This window comes from Amblyomma mixtum, chromosome 1 (assembly GCF_055824585.1).
Source record: "Amblyomma mixtum isolate Tamu chromosome 1, ASM5582458v1, whole genome shotgun sequence".
NCBI classification, from domain to species: domain Eukaryota; kingdom Metazoa; phylum Arthropoda; class Arachnida; order Ixodida; family Ixodidae; genus Amblyomma; species Amblyomma mixtum.
The window spans coordinates 120,267,733-120,285,644 of record NC_143012.1 but is presented as its reverse complement, the minus strand read 5'-3'; the positions used below and the strand labels follow the sequence as shown (position 1 = coordinate 120,285,644).

Genomic DNA, 17,912 nt, shown 5'->3' with positions numbered 1-17,912 from the left:
CAAATCAAGGGGAAGTGAAAGCATAGCTCGTTTAATCACATACATGACACTGAAGGGTAACAAAATGAATGATTCTTTTCTCAGGAGTGATAACACCAGTACACCTGGGACGTGACAGTGAAAAACATTGAGGCATGCAGGCTTCACCACTTTGACCCAAAAAGCATTTACATCATTACTTTTCAAGTAAGAGGGATGTCAGCAAAGGAGCTGTACTCTTTGTTGCCTTTGATCCGCATTCTTCAGACCTTTCCGTGAGAGTGATGCCGACTCGTGAGGCATTCCATTTCACATTGGCCTCACATGCGAAGGGTTGCTCGTGTGCCAGCTATGTTAATAACAGTGGTTTCACCTGTGTTTCTATTTAAATTTTAGCTCATGTGTATGAAGTTCCTTTGATGCAATTTGCATTAGTTGCATGCTTAACAGGTTTTGTGAATTGTCCTCTGCAGGGAAAAGGAAGCAAGACAGTATAGATTATGAGTTTCTAGAGAAGAGGATGAGGCATGATATGCTGATGAAAGAAAAAGATAATCTAATCGAATCACGGCGTTTGGCTCTTGAGGAGAGCCGGCTTGCGTGGGAAAGGGAGCGAACCCTCACTGAGGTGCGTTTGAAGGAGGCGGAAGCAAGCCGCAAAGCAGAGAAGCATGCAGCACAGCTTAGGATGCAAGAAGAACTGCTACAGCAGCTTGCAGAAGAACGTCATCGCTCTGCAGCCCAACATCAGGCAATGATGAACGTCGTGGACCGCCTGCTTACAAAAATAAATAAACTGTAGTCCACAAAGACAACTGTGGGAAAGTGCAATGTCCTACACAAACAGGTTCTGCTATATTATCTTTGCATGCCTCCTTTAAATAAATTAAAGTACACAAAGACAATGGTGGAAAATGACTGCTTTCATTCTATACCACTCCTCATTTCACCTGCAAGACGTGTACTTTCATTACCTTCATTAGTGTGACTGCACATGAGGAAAAGACCCATTCACTTAGTCCCTTCAAGCACTGTGTCAAGGTTATGTGGATACAAGCTAAACGTTGTTACAGTCGTGCCTCTTTAATATGAACACTTTGGTTCCCGAGCAAACGAATCGCAAAGAAAAAAATACGTGTTATGGTTAAGGTATGGTTCTGTGCATAATGGGGATCATTGAAGCCGAGATGAGACACAGTTTTGGGATTTCCAAAGTGTATTATTCTGAGTGCCATTACACTCAAAATAATGTACCATTTCACGCGTGTAGGGATATGTGTATATGCTTCATGGCGTCTCATGGCCAGACGAACTGGTTCCTTCTACATCTGTTCACATCCCAGGGCCTCACGACTCTGTCGGCTAAGAGCTGCTGAATTAGAATACCTACTTTACTTCAGAGCCGTTTATGCAATATGGCAAATGGTAAGGGAGCGCAGACTTAGCAACCTTTCACTTTGAAGCCCCTATGGGCTCTGAGCATTTTTCTTTGTGCATTCACCACACAGCGAGTTTCCATATTAACAAGGTATGAACACATTAAAAAAAGTTTAATCCCCAGAAAAGTTGTCCATAATTCATGTCGTCCATATTAACAGGAGTCATATTAATGAGGCAGGACTGTTGTTCTCTCAGCAGGTTTGATTGGTGCTTGAAGGGATTAGAGTGGCATTTTATGTAGCAGATGGGGTCAAGTAAGTCTTCAGCAATGGAGGGCACAGGCCAAAGTATGAAGACACCTGACTGCCATACATGCAGGTGTGGCAGTTGGTGAGAATAGTCCCAGCTTTGTACATCTGTGCCACCTGTTGTCTCAGAAGCTTCTGGTTCTTTTTGAAATCTAAAAACGCGAATTCTGCGGCGACCTTCCCAAATCCCCATTCAACCGCTAGCCGAACTTGGCTCATCGCATGGTTAAACGCCTGCTGACGAGGTGTCAGGAAAGCACCTCCGTAGGGCTTCAGCAACAGTGGTTTCAACGGATACGCCGGGTCTCCGTAGATAACAAAGTTCTCCTCGCTGGCAAGCTTTTCAATTTTGGAGTATGCACCACTTGCCTCCAGTATTCCTGCAACACAAAAACGCACATAAAGGCACGTGCACAGAAACCTAAAACTAGAGCCATTCCTGTAGTCAAAGTACATAGCACCCTTGCAATAAGGTTAGCTCTGAACACTTTTAGGCCTCCTGAAATAAATCTGGCTTTGAAACACGGTTCACCTCTGTCACTAAGTGCAACTTGTAGTATGATAGATTCTATGTTTTTGTCCGCCAGGTCATGAGTTTCAAAGCTGTGACACGTTGCAGCAGATTACACAACCATAATTGCGTAATCTAGCCCAGTGACTTACCTGCATCATGTCATCTTCCAGGATAAGGTCCATCTAGTTGGCACACGATACCATTCGGACACATCAGTGATTGATATTTCACGCAGTGCATTCTTTTGTGTCCCGAAAAGTAGTCCTGCTGGTTCCTTTTGGGACGACATATGGCACGGGCAGTGCCATCAATGAATCCAACACAGTTTGACAGAGGTGCACCTTTGTTTTTGACAGCCTGTAGCAACAAAAAATGATTAATCAATAACCGTGTGGGGCATACATGAACCTTCGGACCATAACAAACCATAAATGTGAGCTTTTACAATTTTAGCACAACACACTGTGGTAACGGAACCTGCATGATAAAATCAGAAATTGCGTTATAAATTATTTCCTCGGCTCAGGCAAATTGCATGCGACTGATCTTATGCTTCATCTTTGGTTACAGCCAAAGAAAGATGAAGAGCGCACTGCTGCCCCCGCACCATACTCACACTGCTAAGGTGTAAGGTTTCTATTTAATTAATACGTTTTGGCGGGCTAATTGGTTAAGCATCTTGACGAGCACAAAAGACAAGAAAACGGACGACACAGCGCTGATGTGATTGCTAATATTGTGTGTGTGTGTGTGTGTGTTGTGTTGGGTTTTATGGCACATAGGCAGCTAAGGCCATCATGCGCCAAGCACAAGGTATGGAAAATGTTTTCTGCGGGATTTAATAAATATGTGGAACGTGATCAGTGGTGTAAAGGGCCTAAAAAGTTTAACTACCTAGTAATAACAGAGAAGACGAGATCTAGCAATGGCTAATGGTAAAAGCTTTAAAAAGGTCAGGTAGCCTCAGCGGCCATCCTAATATTGTAGTATCTCACATTTATGGACCGTTGCGACGTGGAACTATTGACACTTTCGCAATATGTCTAATTTTTGGAGTGATAAAATTCAAGAGGCACTTTGGCTCTCTAAAGTGCTGCAAGGCGAAAGCCTTTCCTGGCGCACTGTTTGTTTGGTTTTTTATTTTATTTTTTCATTTTTATTCTTGTTGTTTTTATATCTTACATTTAACATTTACTTTCTTTTTGTTTCTTTTCCTTTAGTTGTTATCTATTCTTCTATTTTATTGTTCATTTTATTATTTGTTTTTGTTGTGTCCCCTTATTGCTTTTGTGTGTGTGCGCCCCCGCACCCTCCTCCTAACGACCACTCGCATCCTCCTCCTAACGACCACCCGCATCCTCCTCCTAACGACCACTCAATCCTCCTCCTAACGACCACTTGCCCCTCGTCGCACGCTGTCGCCAGATGCCCCCCCATGGTGCGCCCCCGCACCCTCCTCCTGTTTTGGGAAGCCACTCCCTCCCGTGGACGCTTCTCCGCTCTCTCCTTTCTTCGGGCGGCCAGTTCGGCTCCTGCCTCGGTCGACGCTGGTCGCACCCTCATCGGCTTTAAATAAACGAAGTCTTAAAGTACCGTGTGCGTCTTTCGCTGCATTCAACACAGCGACCGGACACGACAGTGGCGACGAGAAAGTGGATTCGACCCGCGCTACGCAACGCTATTGACAAGCCATGGCTACGCGAGGGTTTCCCAATCAGATACCAGAGTTCAACGGCTCATCGTGGTCATCGTGGGTTGGACGCCTTCAGTTCTACTTTGAAGCTAACAACATCACAGACCCAGCCTTGAAGAGGGCCAACCTGCTGACGCTGTGCGGGGAGCAGACCTACGATACTCTCTGCGCCCTTATTCAGCCAAGCACACCAGCGGCAGTGTCTTACGACGACATCGTAAAAGCGCTGCAAAAGCACTACGACCCAAGGCCATCCGAGGTCTACAGCCGGGCTCGCTTCCAACGACGAGATCAACTGGGAGGAGAAACTGTGAGCGCCTACGTAGCCGCGCTCAAGAAGCTCGCTGCCGACTGCAATTTTGGAACGCTGTCGACAACAGCTACCGGGCAGGAGGGAGACGCAGCTTCTTCTGCTAACACCACCATGCTTCCCTTGGACGTGATGTTACGCGACAGATTTGTGTGCGGACTGAGTGACGAGTCACTGCAGCAGCGCCTGTTCGCTGAGAAGGACCTCACATTCAGCAAAGCTTACGACATCGCCGTTCGAGCGGAGAGCGCCGGTCACCAGCAGAGAGGGATTCGCCGGAACACCGAGCCGGTACACCAGACAAGCAACCAGGTGCGCAAGCCTTCTGTTGTTGTAAAATCGGTCAAAAAGGCACAACGCTGCTGGCGGTGTGACGACCAACACAACCCCCAGGGATGTCGATTTCAGTCAGCCACGTGTAATTTTTGCCACAAGCGAGGGCATATCGAAAGAGCATGCATTACGAAACGGAGACTTGCCAAGATAAAGTCACCTTCCCAGCCTAATCACAGCGTCAACGCCTCAGAGAATACGCCGCTATCTGATCTCCATGGAACAACATCAGCAACACCATCTGTGTTGTACGACCTGAACACCATGAATCTCGGCACGCGACCGAAGATTTTTACAGAAGTAAGCGTACATCACCAGCTGATTAAGTTCGAGGTGGACTCCGGCGCAGCCTGTACTCTGATCAGTGAGGACACGTTCCGAACTTCATGGCCATCTGACGCACCCCCCCTGCAACAAGACGACACGCACCTGCGAACGTGGTCAGGACAGAATCTGCCACTATTGGGCTCTGCCAACGTGCAGGTTAACTACAACGGCCAGACCCATACGCTACCTCTGCTTGTTGTGAAGGGCACAGGATCAAGCCTTCTAGGGAGAAACTGGTTTTCTCCACTAGGCGTGATGATATGCGGCATACACCAGACGCCGAGCCAGAACATGGTTGGTAAACATCAAAACGCCGATGCGCTAAGCCGTCTGCCACTAGACGCAACTGTTGACGAACCATTTCCACCAGGAGACGTTCTGATGTTCGAAGCACTGCCAGAACCTCCGCTTACAGCAGGCACAGTTGCAGCATCTACGCAGAAGTGCGCAGCTCTCCGGCTAGTTTACACAGCTGTTCAACAAGGCAACGTGCATAAACTCAAAGGGGACAACTTCGACGCTTACCGCAGGCGAGCTACAGAGTTGAGCACCCATCGCGGCTGCATCATATTTGGGTCCCGAGTTGTGATGCCGAGAGAACTACGCGCACAAGCTATGTCTCTCATCCACGCCGGACATCGGGGCATCGTTGCAATGAAAAAGTGTGCCAGAAGCTACATGTGGTGGCCTGGCATTGACAACGACATCGAAACAGTGGTGCGAGAATGCAAGCCTTGCCAGAGCAGCCGGAGCGCCCCGCCGAAAGCTCCTGTCCCAGAATGGGAAAAGCCAGACACACCATGGCACACACTGCACATTGATTTTGCAGGACCAATTGAGGGCTGCACTTTCCTTGTGGTCGTAGATGCCTACACGAAGTGGCTTGAGATAAGGCAAATGGGACAGACGACTTCGGCAGCAGTCATTGACAACCTCCGATCACTATTTGCAACGTTCGGCCTGCCGCGCAAGGTAGTGTCGGACAACGGAACACCGTTTGTGTCTGCGGAGATCCTCAAGTTTTATCGCGACAACGGGATCTCATCAGTTACATCGGCCCCCTACCACCCAGCGACAAACGGACAAGCCGAGCGCTACGTAGCCGAGCTAAAACGCGCCCTTGAAAGAGATCAGACAGGCTCGCTGCAGCGCCGCCTTGCGCGCTTTCTCTTCAAGCAGCACACGACGGTTCAGAGCACAACAGGCGAGACCCCCTCGAAAATGATGTTCGAGCGTGAAATGCGAACCCAGCTCACAGCCATCCTCCCCGAGCCAAAGGCAGAGACGTTCCGGGAAGAAAAAGCAATTCCGCGCTGCGGCACGCTTAATGAGGGGCAGCGCGTCCTCGCCCGACAGTTTCTGAAAAAGCCACGCTGGGAGGAAGCTACAATTGTCAGACGCATAGGCCTGCGCTCTTGGCTCGTCAACATACATGGCACAGTAGCACGCCGACATCTCAACCAGCTGCGTAGATTTACGACGCCGTCTGAGAGCTGTCCGCCAGCGGAGAGAACACGTGCACCATTTTCCCACATAGCCTGGCACCTCTTCCCGGAAGAAGAGACTTCGCCCAGGACAGACCTAGGAGACACAGCGAACAACAGCCAGCCTACAAGTGTTTCTCCCCCGAGCGCACAAAGCCAGCGCGCCTCCACGCGTGAGCGCCGACCCCCTGCACGATACCAGGCAACTTTCTAAGGGGGAAGGAAGTGTTGTGTCCCCTTATTGCTTTTGTGTGTGTGCGCCCCCGCACCCTCCTCCTAACGACCACTCGCATCCTCCTCCTAACGACCACCCGCATCCTCCTCCTAACGACCACTCAATCCTCCTCCTAACGACCACTTGCCCCTCGTCGCACGCTGTCGCCAGATGCCCCCCCATGGTGCGCCCCCGCACCCTCCTCCTGTTTTGGGAAGCCACTCCCTCCCGTGGACGCTTCTCCGCTCTCTCCTTTCTTCGGGCGGCCAGTTCGGCTCCTGCCTCGGTCGACGCTGGTCGCACCCTCATCGGCTTTAAATAAACGAAGTCTTAAAGTACCGTGTGCGTCTTTCGCTGCATTCAACACAGCGACCGGACACGACAGTTTTATTATTTTTTATTCCTTTTATTTTATTTATGAAACCCATGCGTTCACTAATGCCAAAGGCCCTGGTTCGATTCCCAGTATTCCCAGTACGAGGCATTAAAGGCTTTCGCCTTAAAACTGACTTACATTAGCGAATTCCCTGAGAGTGGGAGAGGAAAGCCACTGATGGTTGTTAATGTCATTCAAAAGGTGCCCGAAGTTGGTGACGATGTGGTTGAGCATTTTCGATGTTATGCTCGACATGACCGAAGTGTGCCTCCCGAAGATGAGCTCTAGGTCGCACCATCGATTGGGGTACGCCAGCCGACGAAGGGTGAGGCAGAGTGCTTCGCGGCCAGGCACCTTGACGTTCTGGGCACTAATAACAGTGTCCGGCACCATCAGAGCACATAGCAGTTCGGTAATGTCGTCTTTTTCAAGCCGAAATTGCTGCTTGAATAAGGAGCTCTCGATGTTGTCTATGTCCAGCAGTCCGTGGCGGGAACGGTATCGCAGTAGCTCCGACTCCCGTTGGCGCCTCATTTCGTACTCCAAGTAGTCCACTGAAAAACCTCCTCTCAGTAACCATCGCTCCGCATGCGGCAACATGAGGTCGTCGATTTCCGCCCAAGTGAGCACAGAGAGGAGGCGATGATCGCACAGGATGCTTGAAGGCATGTCGTCAAGGCTGGGGAAATCACCCGAAATAGCAGAGGTTACAGACAAAAACGAAAAAGCGCGCGCTTTGAGAGTTTGGCTTGGTTTGGATCAAAACGACCTCAATTTTTTTTTCGATGTGTGGTGGCGCTAGGTACTTACCCAAACGGGGCTGAACCTGGATGTTGTATGTCTACTTAGCGCCTATTGCGGAACGGTCCGCAAACGCTCACCTAAAAGTGTTGATCGCGCTTCGAATTTAGCGTACGCAAACATCTTGCGTGTTGCGTACGCAAAAAACGCAAACGCTATACTAAAACTGTCTAATACCACAGGTGTTGTCACCACGCATGACACGCTGGTGCATCAAAATGTCAGCATATGACTACGATCTGGTACTCCGATCGGGGAAGAAGCACCAGAATGCAGACGCACTGAGCCGCCTACCGCTGAGCACGACCCACGAAGAACCACCTTACCCGGGGGACGTGTTGATGCTCGAGGCCCTGCCAGAGCCGCCGCTAACAGCAGATACAGTTGTTGCGTCGACGCAAGAGGACCCATCCCTATCGGAGCTTTTCAACGCCATTCAAGAAGGCAACGTGAGCCGAATAAAGGGGGAAAGCTTCAACGCCTATCGCAAGAGAGCTACGGAGTTAAGTACGCACCCGGGTTGCATCACCTGTGGGTCACGAGTTCTTATCCCACCAGCATTACGCGTGCAAGCTTTGTCACTGCTTCATGCAGGCCATCGAGGCATTGTTGCTATGAAGAAATGCGCCCGAAGCTTTATGTGGTGGCCTGGAATCGACAGCGACATCGAAGCAAGTGCTCAGAATTGCAAGATATGCCAAAACAACCAAAAGGCACCACCAAAAGCCCCGGCCCCACAGTGGGAGAAGGCAAGTGAGCCCTGGCACACTATACATATCGATTTTGCAGGACCGGTCGAGGGAAGCACGTTTCTTGTTACTGTCGACACCTACACTAAATGGGTCGAGGTCAAACAGATGACCAAAGTAACGTCAGCTGCGGTCATTGAGGCGTTGAGAACATTGTTTGCCACGTTTGGATTGCCAAGAAAAATCGTCTCTGATAACGGCAGCGCCTTCGTGTCAGCAGAGATCAGGCAGTTTTTCAAACAAAACGCTATCGCCGCAGTCACATCGGCTCCCTACCATCCGGCTACAAACGGCCAGGCTGAACGATACGTGGCAGAGCTCAAGTGAACTCTACTGAAGGAGCAAGCTGGGTCATTGCATCTACGCATCGCCCGCTTTCTCTTCAAACAGCACAGCACGGTGCAAAACACAACCAGCCGCACCCCAGCGCAGCTCATGTTCGCACGCGAGCTGCGAACCCACCTGAGCGCCATCCTTCCGGAGCCAGCACCTGAAACCGGACAGAAGGAAGACGATCTTCCCCGCGTCAAGAGAATGCGAAAGGGCCAACGCGTTCTTGCTAGAAAATTCCACGGACAGCAGGCGTGGGCCCAAGCTGTAATAGACAGACGCATTGGGAAAAGATCCTGGCTCGTACACTCTAAGAACTGATACTCTCTATGATAGAGTATACCGGCTACTGCACTCTCTTTAGCAGCAGTTTACTCCGCCCAAGTTTCCTAAGGAGTGAAACGCCTCCTACGGTAAAGAGTAAAACTGCGACTAAACTCCCTCTAGAGCCTGAGGGAGTTGGACGTTGTTTTTTTACTTAGCTTTTGTACTGCAGCGGAGTCATATATTATAGTGACCTGTGACTCGCATCTCATGCAACTATTGATAAGAAAAAACAAACAACAAACAAGAAAGTGCGCTGTGCTCCGCCCACAGAGCAAGACCTTGTACATAACCGATACGTGCTGTGTATACACTTTGGAGATTATTGCGTTGCATTCATACAGCATATTTGATTTCATTTCAATGGATTTTACGTCCCAAAGCGACTGCACTGACATCGCGACATCCCAGAGCGAAGTGCACTAACATCGCGCAGTGCATGAGGCTTTGGCGTTTCGCTTTCATCGAAATGCGATCGCCACGGGGTTCTGAATAGTGTATACCATTCAGCGAAGTCATGCACTTCCGTAGAATGAGTATAAGGACAGACTGTCATGGTAACAGTCGCAATTTATCCTAAACAATAGTTTATTGCTCTGTGAATATATTTTATGGCCTTCGGAACCGCCATTCACATTTTGCAACATCTATTTCAACACAGCGACCTCAAAGGAAAAGCGGTTCGCAGAAACGAGCGATGCTGCTGTTAAAGGAAAAACACTTCTGTCAGATCCCGTAAACCTTCGGGTCGACAGCGAAACATTAGTCTAATCAATTTATATTGCATTACTACTACGGTATGAATGATCGGCGAGTGCTCTAGGGAAGCTACACATCATTCTAATACGAATAACAGTGCATCAGTACACCAGTTAACTCGTTCGCGAAGGGCGAGTCAACGTACCGTGCACCATGAAATTGCTGTCGAATAAAGATTTTCCGAAGCGTTCAGATGGTGCCTTTACTGTTTCATCATTTACTGAGTTGTGCCAACTCTAACCAGCGAGCGATCTACGAATTTGGAGAACACATTTCGCGACATATACGCACGAAACTGCCGCTGAACTCAAAATGTAAGCATATATAGCTATTCAAAAGCACTACCACCCATCTTAAGTATAGGGACCCACACCTCAAGTTTGTCGCAGCGCCAATGCGCGCTTGCGGCCGGATTGGGAACTGCTGGTGAGCAGCGCCGCCGGCGCAGCGCATTCACCAAGCTGCGTTTCGATGCCTACGCGTGCTGCTCGCGCTGTTTTTGCTCTCGCCTGTGTCTCGCAGCAGGCGTTCAACGAGGAGTTGTGGCACATTTTTCAGTACGGCGGGAGCGACTGCGCGGCGGTCGAAGAGTGGCGAAAGGTATTGTTGTGTTGTCGGCTGGCACAACAGTTCTATAAAAACCACAGGCAGAGAACCGCCTGTGAAGTTACATCGATTCCCGGGAAAGTGGTACGAGCAAAAGAGGCGGCAAGCCTGGATTACTGCCGTCCGCAGAGTCAAGTAAGTCTTATTTTACTTTCTACTGTGGCGGATGTTTTGCTTTTTAACGCCTGGCGATTCTGCATAGGGTTTCAATGTGTGCTAGCCGACTGAGGTGACTAGTTTTCATTGTAATTTAGTAAGGAGTATTTTGCTAACCGACCTCGCGCTGATGAATCCAGTATTTGTTTTTGTTTTGGCCGAGAGTTTTGGCAATAGAAGTGCATTATATGGTTTCGCTTGCGAGACACAATTACTAATGTTGTGCTCCACATCGCTGGGGCTGCGTCGGCGTGGTGTAGTACGGGCGCCATGAAGCTGGCGAGGGTGCTCTGCTCTCGTCGTCGGTTCGTCGTTCTCGCTGTGTCGGGCGTGGGCACGCAGTAGTGGAGACAACCTCGAGAGACGGCTAGACCCCGTGTTGTCAGGTCGTGTCGCAGGTTGCCTTGTTCTGTTCGACTGTCTCGTACGCTGGCTGTGAGTACGGCTCTGCCGCGCTCCCCTCGCCGGCTTCCTACTTTAAAACGTGGTTTTCTTGGTGTTCGGTGTGCTCGCCGCCTCTCGTTCGCCAGCCGCTGGCCACTGTTTTTGTCTCCGCGGCCGCGGGACGCTGTCTTTATCGCCTCTCTCCGTTTCCGCTGCGCTTGTTTAATGACCGCGCCACTTCGGCCCCGCCGGCAGCTTCAAGCTTTTCGCGGCGACACAACAGGATGACATGATGATTAGCTTACAGTAAATATGCTTGACCAGAATCTTGTCGCTGTGCATGCGCACGACCATTCCACTTTCGGGCTCGTTTCCTCCCAGCAGCATTTCGTCACTGTATCTATATTAGATTAAAAATATCACAGTAGTAATAACATTAAAATTATTACTTATCAATATTTCACCTTTGAATGGTTTATTTATGCTAGAAAGGATGACTACGAGCCTAGCAGAATGAGTTAAAATAGTTCACCTCGGTTGCATGCTTTGGGAACCAGTGTTTCAGATCCACATATATACGTATTTTCCTCATTTAAAAAATTGTTCGACAATAGCGCCCAGGAGTAGATTTCAGTCCATCTTTGGGAGAACTACATGATTTGAACAGATATGCTGCTTGGTACTGAATGTTGCATGCTTGATTTTAACGGTGTTTCTCTTGATCCTTGGCGCAGCCCTGATGGAACTCCATGGATACCTACAAAATCATCACGAATTTGCAGCACTCATTTTGTGGACAACTGCAAAAGTGATATGAGTGAGCATCCGTCGTACATTCCAACTATTTTTCCACCACTGTACATGAAGAAAGCGCCTGACCGAGAAAGAACGCAAAGGTAAGACTGCCATTGAAACTGGGAATAGAATTAGCAGCCACTTTTAGTAAACGTGTGAGGCTATGGTCTATGCACACGGTCAGAAGCGGTAATTCATTGCACTGCATGGAAGATACGTGCTTGCTACAGCTTAACATCGCTGTTACATTTTGACATTTCGCTTTTGCCATTTTTGTTCAATACAGGTGTCAGCGGCGCTTGATGCAGGCAGCTTCATCTAGTCTACAGAGTATACAAATGCAACAATTGGCACCATCAACCACAGAGACAGTGTCAGCAGCACCAGCACTAAAAGCTTCAGTGAGTGCAGACAGGACCGAAGATGAGCACGAGCACCAAATGGACTGGAGTGACAAATCTGAAGATGGTGGGATACCGCCAAGTGACACGGATGATCTGCAGTCTCACGTCGCAGGAGGCCCTTCAAAAATAACAAAGGCTTTTTCATGTTTCTCACATTTATCGTGTCCATTCAAATTATGCGGTGTTACAAAAAGTACCCATGCTATGTTATGCCTTTGCAGTGTATGTTCATGATATTTACTTTTTACTTTTTGTCTGTATGTTATGTTGAGTAGAATTGTTTAGTACATTGTTATTTGAGTAGTACTACCAACAATAGCCTTATTTAATGCACTATTTCATTGTTTACAACATAGGTTTATTATACTACTTGTGTTTTACCATTTGTTGTCTTTTTTAACAGAATGACCACTTGAATATTCTGATTAGTGCTTGACCACTTTACAGTTGACCTAACTGTGCCCTTGTCTGTCACCTAAGATGAAATTAGCAGTATGTATAAATAAGTAAATGAATAAAACTTCCTCGCATGGCTTGTGTGGAGCAGAGCGTGCCTGCTTGGGTTCCATGGTGCAAAGCTAGGCAGAAAAGGGAACAACACAGGTCTTTGTTGCCTTTGCCCCCCTGTCATGACTTTTTGCTTTATCCCTCCGCACCCCTAGCGCGAAGAATGAGCAACCCACTCCCTTATGCTCGCTGTGCAGTGCGCAGATCAGTTGCGAGCAGGCACATGACTGTTGGTCTATGTTGTCATAGACCCATGCAACACTCCATACAAATCAAGTTTCACCATTACTTTTATTGTCACCATACAAAAATCTGTCTGTGGGTTTCAGTGACAAGACATTCCAAACAAAATTGGAAGCCATGCATGCAGTTTGCCCTTGTCATTTACCGCAGCAGCTGCATGCCTGTCATTGCAGTCAAGATTGAAATAAACTTGTCTGCATGATGCTCTCATCAGAAAACATGGTTTTACTGGTTTCAGCAAAGGCTAATTTTCTTAAATAGGCTCCTTGAGGTATGAAGACTGTTTTTGTCGCACAATGGTACCAGCATTGACGAAAATAACAGTACAGGTGAACAAAAGTAAACAGGAACGTCGAAATTCGGGCTTCTTGGTTCATGCTTTGAAACAATAGCGCAAAGAGTGTGTGCCTCCTCGTTTCAAGGTCCCTTGTCTTTTTGCGGTACAGTTTTGAGATAATAGCCAATTAATTTTTGATAATCCATTTTTTTTAACTATCAGAGGCACCTTGCTGGAATTGGAAATTTTTGGCCAATGGTTTATAGTAGCCATATGAATCTTCAGAATTTCGAAAGTGCAGTTCTCCTCAGCGCTATGGCCAAACAAATTTTGGCTGCATCTTGCCAAAATACACTCTTTTGAAAAACATGAAGGCAAAGCAACTCCTTCAGTGCACGTAACTAGTTGAAAGCTCCATTGTATTGAGCCACAGCGCGAGGATAATCGTGCTATCGAAACTTTAAAACCCAGTGAGGCTCATATTAACGACTGGCTACTAATGATTAATTGCAACTAGGTGTCTTGTTCTCGTAATGAGTTAATTATCAAATGTAGTTATTCGGCAAACTAGTTAGCTTCACTGACCTGTTTCCTGATGCGCACAGACTCTGGTATTGTGCCGCAGAAGTCTTCTTCATACCTCAAGAAGCCTGTATTTTTAAAAAAACAACTTCATCTTCCCTTCATGTGTCCATTACAGTATTTGCAAGTGACCAGATTCACTAGACTAGACTAGATTCACTAGGCAAGTGACTAGATCAGACTCGTAGAAACAAAATTCCAAACATTAAAATACTTCCTCAGTGGTACACTTCTATTATTTCAACTGTAATGTTTGAGGTCATTTCGCCTGAAGTAACACTCTCACGGCTGACGAAGCCCTCAGTACAGATGAATGCTCAGGGCACAAGATAGGAATCATTTTTACTGCGATATACCACACTGCTGTGACCCATTATTTTGCAAAAATTTAACACAACAATGTATTCTCACTTTGGAACACACAGTGCAATGTACGGGCTTAAAGATAATCTAACAGTGGAATCCAGTGATCACAGACGAAGGATTTTAGCACATATTATCAAAAATCGGAGAAAGGTGAAAACAAAATCGGAGTAAGAAGCTAAAACAATGTTGGAATAAAGAACTTAAAGTAAAAGCGCTCCAGCTTTGGGATAAGCTCCCAAAGGAAATGCTCATCGCGAAGTACACTTGCTATCACTGACTCCTTGGGTGAATACACATACAGGAGTGATCTCTGTAAATTTAGTACATACAATGATACTTGTAGCTGTGTGTAGTACTGATGTGTTTTCTTGAGTGTGATTACGTTGTCAGTGAATGTGAGATAGGGGAGATGGCACATCCTCAGTTCATAGTCCACAAATGGACAGTCCTTAAATTTGTAAGTGCACTTTATCTCGATAAGCACTGTTTCGTCCCCAATCCTGACCAGTCCGTCAGGGCTACAACAGAGCCAAGGCTGCTGCGGCAGCACCACCAATCCTGTCTGCAAAATCCAATATGGTTATTAGTATTTCTAAAAAAATTTACAATACTCACATTGTTTAATAAAAGTGGAGGGCATGGATTGCAAAACAAAGCAGCTAAACACCTGGACAATACGTGCTTCAAGTTTCTGTTCCAAGCTCTGTCGCGCTGTGCTTTCTGTCTTGATGCCTGTCAGATAGTAACGCATGATAGTTAAGTACTAAAAATGTAGTACACACATGAACTCCAATAAGCGAACAAATCATGACTGGCAATAGGCTACCATACTTGAACATCATTTCCAATTTACCGGGTTGTCATGGATTTAGGAAACCAACCGTAGCGCATTGCAGGACTTGTGTAGGAGGTCACTTTTGAAAGTTGGTGAGCAGCCTTGAGAAGACCCTCATCACATTTTTTTGTCATGACTGCGTGAACTTTAGAAGCGCTGATCCTGAGCCTCCGTTCCACATGCCACCTAGATAACAAAAGAGAAATACGCAATGTTGACGGTCTGATATTCACGCTTTGTGCAATTTCTCTGTTAAAATCCACTATACCTCGCACAGTTCGCCTGGCCCTGGGTAAGAATAGGCAGGTCGGCAAAACTCCCATGTACCAGTATTTTTTGCTTGTATTTTTCTTTTTGATCCAAACTGAGGTCAGATAAGAAGTCCTGCGGTCTCGTCTTCTCATCGTCTATAACTTCAAAGTGATGGTAGACTGGCCTCGTCAGCATCGGCGCCAACAGGTCTTCCAGGAGCTCTCTTTCGACAGCTTCCGAAGCTCTCTCAATAATGCCATCCAGGACTTCTTTGCAGATCAATTCGTCTGTGTGTTGGGTCGTGAGCTCTAGCACTTCTTGTAGTGGACACACAATCTCTGGATACTTGAGCAGCACAGTACGTGTGGCAGGCTTCACATCTACGTACCTGGCTTTCTGACCTGTTTAATAATGCGAGGAAGATGAAATGACGTCACACTTTGTGTCTGCAAACTAAAAGTGTTCAGAACACACCATTGGCAGAATGCACTAGCCTTATCGGAGGACTAACTATATGAAAGTCTATTTGACAAAATACGTATGACCAGCCACAGAAATGTGGTTAGAAGAAAATGAGGAACTTTTTGAAACGGGCTGGCTAAGCAAACTTACTAGGCAACAAGTCCATCAAGTCGTCTGATGAAGGCCTCATGTTCTTGCTGCTTGGTTTGCCCCATTTTTGAGGCTGGCTTGTGCATGACTGCTCTTCATAAGAATTGATGAAAAGCACACAGCAGCAGCGTGCTTACAGTGCCCCTTGATACCAGCCTTGCAAGTGCACTTGGCACGGCGAATTGTAAGCTGGCGTTTTAGAGGGCATGACCATGCAAGCTGCAAAAAAAAAATTGCGGAGGGCACTTGAGACTACTTACATTCTCTGAGTGCGGAAGGATTTGTCTCATTGTGGGCTACTATATATATTTAGCTATATTTGTTTACTACTTCGCAACTAATGACATTTTAAAGGCCTCAGCTTCTAGACCTTTCCACTAAAGGCCTTTATGTTAAATACCCCTAGGTAAAGGTCCTTAGGTCACTCATTTAGCATGAAAGCCTTTGTGTCAAAGGCATTTACGCTGAAATTCTTAATCTAAGGCCCAAGCCTTCAGAGTGAATGCATTTGGCCCTACGGCCTTCATCCTAAAGGCATTTCACCTAAAGCTCTTCAACCGAAAGGCCTCCCTTTTCCATCGGAAAAGCTTTTGAACTCTTACTTCACGTGCCACTGTATGTAAGAAATCTCATCGATAGGAAAGGCCTCGACATAAAGAAGCAAGGCTAGAACTGACAAGGAAATGGAAACTGGTGGACATTGCACAAAAATTGTTCTGGATGGTCGTGCGCAATGATCATTTGTACATCGAAGTTCGGCACTGATGTCCCTCACGAACACATTTATTTATTTTAGGTATTTAACAGTGCTCTTAAACCACATTTGTTTACTTTGTTTCTTCGCGTGCAACGACCGAGACACACATCCAAACTAAGCGCACCGAATGGTTGCGGTCGCCGTACATAAAAAGCTGAACGTACTCTTGCTAAACTTCTCATGCTGAAAGGTCAAAAGATTTACCTCAAATTCCACGTCGTAAACGATGTTGTCAGTCACCTGTGACACACACTTCGCCTTTACGAGTACACTGTTCTCCTCAGCAATTTGCTCAACGCAGTGCACATGGGCCACCAGCAGCTCTCCCTTTTTTATGTTCACAGTGCGAAAAAAGCACTCACTGTCAACTATTTTCTTGAAACCACATCTAAGTGTGTACATCGTTGCACACTCGACGCACTACGGTGTTCAAGAGCGAGCGAAAGAGCACGAGTATCAAGCGCGCGTGCGAAACAGGCCGCTTTCACAGAGGCGCGAAAGACCAGGCGAACAAAGCAGGAGCGCGAGCGCGCGAAAGAGATTTCGCCGACAATGTCATCCAAGCGCGAGAATCAAATTTCTCTCAACAACGGCATCTTCGCGCGAGCGGCGCGTGCGGAGGAGGACGAGCCCGCGTGCGCAAAGCTTTTTTTTTTTCCGCGCGTCGACACGCAAGCGAGCAGGAGCGCTGGTCGTCCTGCCCGCCCAGTTACGAGGAGTTGCTCAGAGAGGGCGCTTTTCACTGGCGTCCGCGGCGCCCTCTGGCCGAGGTTGTGTCCCCCATAGGCGAGAGGTAGCGCGCTCGGCTCGCAATGCAGAGTTCCCCGGTTCGAATCCTCGCTCCGTCGCAGCTTTTTTTTCCCAGCCATTCGCAATAAAGGAGTGTTTCTACTCCTGCAGAGGGAGTGCGCCTTGCAGGAGTAGGGCGACTCTGGAAAAAGGAGTGAAATATGGGACAAGCGTATACTCCAACGAAAGGAGTTCCCCGCACTCCTTTAGTTCTTAGAGTGTACACATGGAGGGGGGCATTGCTCGCCGACACCTCGACCAGCTTCGTCTGCTGAAGGCCCCGCCGCAAACGACACCGATCCAAACAAGCAGCCCTTCGGCCTCTGGTACCGTGGCTTGGGATATCGTGGCGGAAGACGCACCGCTCCAACACGCAAGGTGTACACCAAATACAGAAACGACAAGCGCCTCTTCTGATGACACGGCTGTACTACAGCTCGCTTCCACACGTGCACGCCGGCCTCCT

At 47.7% G+C, this 17,912-nt stretch overlaps 1 long non-coding RNA gene and 2 pseudogenes across 2 annotated transcripts; 1 reads left to right on the top strand and 2 right to left on the bottom strand.

The window, feature by feature from the left end:
* Positions 1-1,491: 1,491 nt before the first annotated feature.
* Positions 1,492-7,587, bottom strand: LOC149367532 (uncharacterized; annotated as a pseudogene). Its single transcript, XR_016287341.1, has 3 exons — positions 7,057-7,587; positions 2,331-2,538; positions 1,492-2,047 (listed from the first exon to the last, which is right to left on the bottom strand). The product of XR_016287341.1 is annotated as an uncharacterized LOC149367532 (transcript).
* Positions 7,588-10,554: 2,967 nt separating this feature from the next.
* Positions 10,555-12,190, top strand: LOC149367531 (uncharacterized). Its single transcript, XR_016287330.1, has 3 exons — positions 10,555-10,622; positions 11,762-11,923; positions 12,109-12,190. It is a non-coding gene; the product is annotated as an uncharacterized LOC149367531 (long non-coding RNA).
* Positions 12,191-12,220: 30 nt separating this feature from the next.
* LOC149367530 (uncharacterized) lies at positions 12,221-15,984 on the bottom strand (annotated as a pseudogene).
* Between the last annotated feature and the right edge of the window lie 1,928 nt (positions 15,985-17,912).